The sequence below is a fragment of the Myotis davidii genome, unplaced genomic scaffold (genome assembly GCF_000327345.1).
Source record: "Myotis davidii unplaced genomic scaffold, ASM32734v1 scaffold197, whole genome shotgun sequence".
Lineage (NCBI taxonomy): Eukaryota > Metazoa > Chordata > Mammalia > Chiroptera > Vespertilionidae > Myotis > Myotis davidii.
The window spans coordinates 4421950-4429872 of record NW_006291549.1 but is presented as its reverse complement, the minus strand read 5'-3'; positions in this window follow the sequence as shown (position 1 = coordinate 4429872).

The following is a 7923-nucleotide window of genomic DNA, read 5'->3' as shown; positions in this document are numbered from 1 at the left end:
AAAAGCATGGATGGAGTGTTTGTGTGAACTAATATAAATTCAAAGTAAACATCATTACATAAAAGGGTACGGTCTTTTTTTTTTTTTTTTTTTAGTTTTATTCATTTCAAACGGGCTGGATCTGGCCCGCGGGCCGTAGTTTGCCCATGGCTGATTTAGAAGCAGAAGCAACTTTATCCCCTGGTAAGTGTCAGTTTCACTCTTAGTTAGAACTAGAGCAGTGGTTCTCAACCTTGGCTGCACATTAGAATCACGGGGGAATCTTTTTAAAATCCTGATTTCTGGGCCTCATCCTCCGGAAATTCTGTTTCTTTGTTAGGGGGTGGGGCCACAACATTAGTAACAAAGAAACAGAATTTCCAGAAGATGAGGCCCAGAAATCAGGATTTTAAAAAGATTCCCAGGTGATTCTAATGTGCAGCCAAGGTTGAGAACCACTGAACTAGAGGAATCACAACTTCTTTCCATTCTTCTCAAAATAAAACAAAATTCAGAGCCTTGAGTCTCAAGCTACAAACTCGGTACCAAGGTGACAAATCAAGGGAGACAAAATGACTTGGGATATTTCGTGTTGTGACCTGGAAGCTGGATTTACATATTTTTGGCTGCCATGTGAAAATGATTATTGCCTTAAGGCTCAACTTCAGTTTTGGCGTGTAGTCAGACCATCGCCTCAGCTCTAAATCAAAACAGTACCCATACAGTGGGATCAGTACACGGTTTTAAACATAGGTTTATATAATAGAATACAACGTCCTGATTGAAGGAAAAGTGAAGGGGACCGGCATGGCCAAAAGACACTTCTTGTGCGTTTTGTTCACAGAAAACCACAGTTTGGGTAAGAACCACAGTAAAACAACGAATTAATTCAGGAACTATATGGACTATGTTATACGCAATTATCGCTGCCACATTGGGGTTGCTGAGTAAAAATCAAAGTCTGTCTCTAAAAGCTTTCCCCCCAGAGTAACAAGGATTTTTCCACAGTAGAGTTATTACATTTCTAATCCCCATACATTTGTTTTGTGGTCTAGTTTGCATTTTTCTTTCTTAAAGTGGTTTGGGTTTATATTGTTTATTCATTCTTTATTTGGGGCCTGATTTTTTCTCTCTCTCTCCACTTATTTCACTTCTTGACCTCCCCTACCCTTGACCGACATTTGAAGGAGTGAGTGGTGCCTTTGTGCATTCTCTCTCAAGTTTGGGAAAGAAACACAGAGCTCTCTACCTGGTTCCTACTTTGTGTACTCTTACCACATTCCTTCCGCTGGTACCTGGTTGGCAAAAAATTCCCCATAAGGATGCTTGCTTTAAAATGAGAGCCTGAAGAACAATCTCTTAACCGGTTATTTGTTCAAAGACTGCTATTCGGTCCTTAGACATTGTACTGGCTCTACTTGAGCAAGAAAAGGTCCTATTCCTGATTCTGAAGAGTGCTAACCTGACAGGTGTCAGAGGTAGGTGACCTTTAAAGAAAATATTCACTGAAAATAAAAGCATTAGATGGTTTCCACATGAGCCCAGGCTACTCATCCAGCTGCCCTTGAGCAATAAAAAGGGAAAGGCAGTGCATTATACGCTGGGTCAGTGATAAAAGCCATGAAAAAAATAATCTTTTTGAGTTAGACAATGCTGATATTGGCAGTCCTTGAATGCTATTAAAAAAAAAACCCCACACCACCACACTTCTTTTTGAGAAAGGCTTAATGGGGCACAATTAAGCGGTCTGTAGAATTGAATGACCTTTAAATTGCTGTAATCTCATGAGAGAAACCTCTCACACACAGCATCTACTTTTGAAAAAACATTCACATGAAAATATTATCGCTAATTCAGCAGGGCATGCCAAACCCATGTCCTGTGTCTTGCTCCCTTTTGGCGCCCTTCATTGCCAGAGAAAAGCTGAGATCACCCACAGATACAGACCTCAAAGATGTCAGTCAACCAGATGCCATCACTCTATTATAATTTTTTTAAAAATTATTTTTGATGGAGAGCAGAAAGGGAAAATATAAAGCTTCGGATGCCTCCTCAATCCTAACCTTCTGTCTTCTCTTTAAAATAAAATCCTTTATAAGATTTTCTTCTTCCCATTTTCCCTACTTTTATCCTTGTTAAGCAATTTTTTTGGGGGGGGGAGGGAATAGAAAAGAATACTATTGAAGAAACATATACTGAACTGTGACTTCTGAAATTAGTTCTGAATCTTGAGGATCCGTTTTTCTCCTAGAAGGTATATTTTGAAAAATAAATCTACAGAGAGGTTATACAATGATCACTTCTACTCATTTTCTTTATCTCTCTTTTCTATCTCAAGTTATATTTATTTATATGTAACTTTACATATTCATTATTTTGACTGATATGCAATACTTCAGAGTAAATTATAGAGATTAGGACACTTTCCTAAACACTTCAGGATGTATTTCCTAAGAACTAGGAGAATCTCCTGTGTAACCACACTACCATCAGCATATCCGGTTAAGAAAACCTTGGTATTATAGTATCTTCAATATATGGCAGATATTTGAATTTCCTTAAGCTGATTTTTGTTTATATGTTTGTTTTTGGATCTAGAATCCAGTTAAGTATTAAGCATTATGGTTAGTTGTCACATTTCTTTAGTTGCTTGAACATTTCCTCACTTTTTTGGGGGGTGGGGGTCGGGGGTGGGAAGAGGTTGTTGCTTATATTATTGATATTTCAAAAATCCAGGACAGTTATCTTGTAAAATGTCCCATGTGATCTGGATTTGTGTGGTTTCTTTCTCACAGATTCAAACGCCTTTGACAGGAATACTACACAGGTGATGCTATGTGGTTTTTATCACATCACCTGAAGAGGCACGTGATGTCAGCTCTTCCGTTTACTGGTGATGTTAAGTTTAACCACTTGGTCAAGTGGTGCCACTGGTTCTTCACTGTAAAGACACTTTTCTCCCTTTGTAATTGATATGTAATCTGTGGAGAGATGCAATGAAGCATTGTATCATTGTGAATAATGTATTTTCCAAAAATCTTTCACTTTCCATACTTCCAGCATGCTGCATATTGATGAGCCTTGACTAAATCTATTACTACCTTAGTAACTATAAAATAATGATTTTTAAGTTCTGGGATTCCTTTTATATATATTTATATTTTTCTGTAAGGAGAAGCTTTTGCTTTTACCTGCTTGTTATCTTTTTAAAAATATCATTATGGATACAGATTCTTTTTAAGACTCAAGGTGCCCCAAGTTTGACCACTGGAGCCCTTGAAAATGGAATTTTTGATTTGGAAAACCTCTCAGTAGTTGCTTGTGACCATAGTAAATAATTTCATAATTTCAACAATATTTTTTTAAGTTAGGGTAACTGCCAATGTCATGCCTAAATCATTTTTCTTTCTTAAGTAGAGATACAGGGGAATAACAAGGGTTTACTGTTATGTGCTTAATAACATCTTTCATTTTTTGTAACAACCTGTCAACTCCAAGGTAATAATTATGAAATGCCTTGAAATAAATGAGAGCGTTAAAGACATCCTATATTTGTAGCCTGATTTCAAAGGACCAAGAAGAGTGGCTGACCTTCAATGGAGAGCCAATAAAAGCTAATTGAATACATTGAATTAATAGTAAAACCAAACTGTCAAAATCATGAAACATAAGCAAAGCGATTGAAATAATATATGTTAAGGGTCTAATTGTATGGAAATAAGTAAAGCTCTTTTGCTCTTCATAAGTGATTTTTATCTCCTTGTTACAACTTGAAATTTCCCCAAATTGCTGCCACTACAGTTAGAAGACAGTCTTTTACTAACATTCCTATATTCAATTTCATAGAAAATACATAGTAGAACTATAATTACCAATCGCCTCTAGGAGTTCCTTTGATTCAGCACTGGTAAATGATTATTCCTTTTTTCCCCTATCAATTTATATTGCTCCCTAGATCAATAGTTTTTTTTTTGCCAAAGCGTTCTACCTCTTAATAAAAGTTAGAAAGTGGGGTCCAAAAGAGATAGGATGACTAATAAACTTCTCTGTGAGAAAAATATGAATGGAAACTGACAAAAAGATGCAATCATGTGCATTTTCTATCTATCTATCTACCTATCTATCTACTGATTCTAACATAAATTTACATTTAAAAAACCCCACACATAAATTGTGTCATTGTAGATTATCTACAAAGTGGACATTATACTCATGGATTATTCAGAACCTAATATAAATACTTTAACCCAATTAGGACACTTGATCTTACCATAAGGTAGTAAATCACTCACTTCTTAGAGGCTTAGTATTATTTTCAAACTACTGTTCAGACCATTTAATACACTGAAGGAAGTAATTTCTACTTCCTAAGTTTCTATCACAGTTTTAATTGAAGTTTGCCCTGTCTATATTAGTTCATAGGTCTGGTATGGTATTTTTCCATTTTTACAGCATAAGGAAAAATATAGTCTATGATTTTAGGATAAAGTGATTATTTTAACTTTCCATTCATAATATATAAATGGGAGCAGAGAAATCATATATAAAAACAGAATTTCCACCGAAAATCAAGAAAGTCACATCATTATTAAAAATAGGAAATTGTGCAGTAGACTTTGAAGAGTTGCCAGATATACATAAAGATATAGTAAAATGGTCTACTTTTTAGATAGTTTTACAGTAAGCAGTTTCAATTTAATACAGGGTGTCCCAAAAATTGTACACATACTTTAACAGCTAATAACTCAATTTTGAAAATGAAATGTATTTTAATAAATACTGCCTTTGTAATTATTTAAAGTGTGTGTATACATTATTGGGGGGCACTCTATATGTATTTTATCTATAAATAAATATTCAACTGGCATTCTATATATTTTAGGAAGACCTTATCAATCATACTATATCAACTTTTCTCCAATACTTACCTTGCTTCATATTGTTGGTCTTACAAAATATTCTTGATTAATTTTAAGGCCTTTAGGTGCTATTCATTAAATTAGAGATACCGCCCACTAAAGTATAAAGTATGGTGGAGGCACTCTTGTCTTCTGAATGTATAAGTGCATTGCTTAAATTTCTCATGGGGAATAATTTACACATGAAGAGGCTCTGGTGTTTAAAAAAGCTTTCTGCATTTCTTATCTCTGGAAATAGTCCTGCCATTCTTATATTCTTATAGCCTGACTCTGTGCCTGGCACATGAATGAACACATGGGTGAAGTACCCAGAAAAAGTATACCATTAATTACTCTGAGTCTAATATTTGCAAGGTCTCTGGTTAGTGTCTATCCCATTATCATCCCCCCACCCCATGCATGAGCAATGGTTATTTTTTTTTTACTGATTTGATTATTTGAGTTCATACATCAGTAATTTATCGCAACAAATAAATGGATAAAATTTTAATAGGAAAAAACAGTTGCTTCTTTACACCATAGTTTCTCTTTAAAGGCATTATTTTGTGCTGGAAACATCCAAACTTTCCTCAACTTCCAAACTAAACAAGACAATTGCAAATAAAAAGGCTAGAGCCAAAATGAGGGTGATGATGGTAGTGATCAGGAGTTAAGATCTGTCCCACACATTGTCCTCTTTCTCTCTTCATCAAACATTTTATTTGCTATAACGAGGTCAATTGCTTTTGTTTCCTGTTCCTCAAAACCAGCCCTCTGGTGCTTCATATTGTGCTGTCCTACAGTACAAATTTTGGTAAGATAATTGCTTTTTTGGATAGACAGATGGTTTTTATTTCTCATCATTTCCATGTTTAATATTTTTGGTAGTTAGTATGGAAGAGGTTTGCCTTAAAATTTATTTGCAAAATAGTATCGACAATTACATTGTCAAGTACTCAAAAGGTTGTTTCACATTTGTACCGCATTTGAAGTGCAAACGTCTTCAGATATGCTCAACAAAAAATTAACCAGTTTATTATTCTCTTTTGATTGTTTTAAATTGATAGTCAGCTTGTTATAATGTTATAAATAATAACTTGACAGACTGGCATATATTTACCCTAAAGTTGAATCTATTCTAGGGTATTCAGGATTATGTATTTTTCTCCATCTCGCCCCACTCCTGGTCTTTGTTGTTCTAAAAGAGGTCACTTAAGGACGTCGGTGGAAGGGCTCTGTGCGCCATCTACTGACGGAATCTATATTTCCAGGGTCGGGATAATGAGAATTACCCCTACATTCGGTCTTTAAAGCATTCTTCTAGAAAGGAGGGGCAATGGGAAAAGACCCTCTCTGACTCTATGACTTATTGGTGACTCCTGGAATAAACCTGAATTCAGCAAACGCATAATACAAAAAGGAGACGTCAGTTCCTCAGCGCGAGTACAAGTTATAAGAGAAAGTTTCAAGAGAAGTTAGTCAAACCCTGAAGTTAACTTAAAATAAAAACAGGATTGTTGTTTTTCACCTGTGTGGTGAGCTGCTCTGGCTGCCTCCTGGTTGCCGCCCTTAGAGAAAATGGCTTTGCTAATGGCACATCCAGACGGCCATCAGTTTCCAATCTTATTACACCAAAGGGCTTCTTTCCAATTTGATTATTTTATAAAAAATGCACTAATGCTTAGCAAGTAGGTCCACCCTTCATGTCGCTCCTAACACCCAGCTTGCCTACGTGTATATATATTTAGTCCTCATATGCATGCACAGACACACCTACAGGTGCATGATATGCATCCGTGTACATGTAGGTCAGATGAGAAATCTAAGCCCTTGGATTAAAATGCTTCTCCCTCCGTCGTTCTCTCCACTCTGAGCTAAATTTCAAGAGAGAGATGAGAGAAGTTGGGGTCCTTAATCCAGAGAAGTTTTCTTGGTTGTAAGTGGAGGATCTTATTCGGGTTATTATTATTATTATTATTATTTTTTGCGAGCAGCTGGGAGGGCTGAAAATTAACAAATAAGACCCCGGATGCTCCAGGTAACCTTCCTCCCGTTACACTCCTTCCCGTTACACTACTCTCTTTAACCCAAGGGCCAAGACGACGTGCTTTTGTGGTTTTTATGAAAGAAAAATGAAAAGAAAGCAAGAAAGGTGAGCCAGAAAGAAGAAAAGCAGCAAGTAAAGCGCGAAGGTTGGGAAAAGAGTATGAAGCCAAAGGAAAGATTCAGAAAGAAACTGGAAAGCGAGGGGGGAAAAAGAGGGGGAGAAAAGAAAGAGAAGATCAAGGCGGCAGAAAGGGAGCTAGGGAGATGCAAGGATCTTCACTTAACGAACCTAAGTTACACCCATCTTTCACTTTCAAATCAGTTGTCTAGATCTTATCCGTTTCCTTTGTAAAGGTTGTCTGCGTTGCTAAAGGAAGCTAGTCAGTATTCCTCCCCCCGCCCCACGCGTGGCGGAGCTGTTCCATCCCCGGCCGCCGAGACCAAACAACCCGAGTGGGGACGTTGCAGGCGCGCGCCTCCGGGAACACTTCCGCGACTGGTTGTCACTCGGGGAACCTAACCGGATTAAGGCGCAGAGATGGGATTACGCTGGCTGTCCCCAATACGCCTAAAGAGTAGAATCCAATTGATGCACATCACAGTCAGTAGACACTTGATCTGATATTTTAAGGCTCCCAGTTGCCCCTCGCTTCCTCAGAGGACAAGCCTCCGCGTTCTGATGCAACCCGGCAGGTTGAAAGGAGGGAGAACATCCCGAAGGAAACCACTCCAAGCACCCTCCCGGAAGGTCTGCGCCCGGCGCGCCCAGGTATTTCGCCTTCACCTGGGCACGGCGTTGGGATGCCTCCCCGCCGTGGACTACCGACGCGGGAGGCGTTCCCTTGGAAGGAAATAGCATTCTCCTTTCTCTCCGGTTCATTTCATCTTTATCGTTTCCGTGGCGGTGGCGGTGGCAGAGGCAGATGGGTGGGGAGCGCGGGGGCCGGCGCCTGTGAGTGGATGGGGAAGGGGGCCAGGCGATTGTTGCCGGTTATAACAG